Source organism: Arachis duranensis, chromosome 9, assembly GCF_000817695.3.
Source record: "Arachis duranensis cultivar V14167 chromosome 9, aradu.V14167.gnm2.J7QH, whole genome shotgun sequence".
Taxonomy (NCBI): domain Eukaryota; kingdom Viridiplantae; phylum Streptophyta; class Magnoliopsida; order Fabales; family Fabaceae; genus Arachis; species Arachis duranensis.
The window spans coordinates 46,245,704-46,247,134 of NC_029780.3; positions in this window are offsets into that span (position 1 = coordinate 46,245,704).

Sequence of the window (1,431 nt, forward strand, 5' to 3'; positions counted from 1 at the left end):
TTGTGCCAGTTCCGGCGTTTAACGCCAGAATTCTTGAGCTGACTTGGAACGCCTGTTTGGGCCATCAAATCTCGGGCAAAGTATAAACTATTATACATTGCTGGAAAGCCCAGAATGTGTACTTTCCAACGCAATTGAGAGAGCGCCAATTGGGCTTCTGTAGCTCCAGAAAATCCACTTCGAGTGCAGGGAGGTCAGAATCCAACAGCATCTACAGTCCTTTTTAGCCTCTGAATCAGATTTTTGTTCAGGTCCCTCAATTTCAACCAGAAAATACCTGAAATCACAGAAAAACACACAAACTCATAATAAAGTCCAGAAAAGTGAATTTTAAATAAAAACTAATAAAAATATAATAAAAACTAACTAAAATATACTAAAAATAATGCCAAAAAGCGTATAAATTATCCGCTCATCAATCAGTTCAGCCATATGCATGCATAAAATACTTTTAGAAGAAGGTGCCAGACCTTCCATTCAGCCCCAAAGAAGGTTAAATCCAGCAATGAAGGAAGTAGTGCAGAAAGAAGTTATGAAGTTGTGGCAGGGAGGAGTAATCTATCCAATTTCAGATAGCCCATGGGTCAGTCCAATTCAAGTGGTCCCCAAGAAAGGAGGAATCATTGTGGTGCCCAACGAAAGGAATGAGCTAATCCCTACAAGAACCATCACAGGCTGGAGAATGTGTATTGACTACAGGAAGCTCAATGAAGCCACAAGAAAAGATCATTTCCCCCTTCCCTTCATGGATCAAATGTTGGAAAGACTTGCGGGACATGCATATTATTGTTTTCTAGATGGTTATTCAGGATATAACCAAATAGTGGTTGATCCAAGAGACCAAGAGAAAACATCATTCACCTGCCCATATGGAGTGTTTGCCTACAGGCACATGCCATTTGGGCTATGTAATGCACCCGCAACTTTTCAATGCTGCATGCTCTCCATCTTTTCAGATATGATAAAGAAGTTCATTGAAGTTTTCATGGATGACTTCTCAGTATTTTGAGATTCCTTCCCTAATTGCCTAAACCATCTTGCTTTGGTATTTGATGAGCGGATAATTTATACGCTTTTTGGCATTGTTTTTAGTATGTTTTTAGTATATTTTAGTTAGTTTTTAGTATATTTTTATTAGTTTTTAGTTAAAATTCACTTTTCTGGACTTTACTATGAGTTTGTGTGTTTTTCTATGATTTTAGGTATTTTCTGGCTGAAATTGAGGGTCTTGAGCAAAAATCTGATTCAGAGACTGAAAAGGACTGCAGATGCTGTTGGATTCTGACCTCGCTGCACTCGAAGTGAATTTTCTGGAGCTACAGAAGTCCAATTGGCAAGCTCTTAACGGCGTTGGAAAGTAGACATCCTGGGCTTTCCAGCAATGTATAATGGTCCATACTTTGCCCGAGATTTGATGGCCCAAACCGGCGT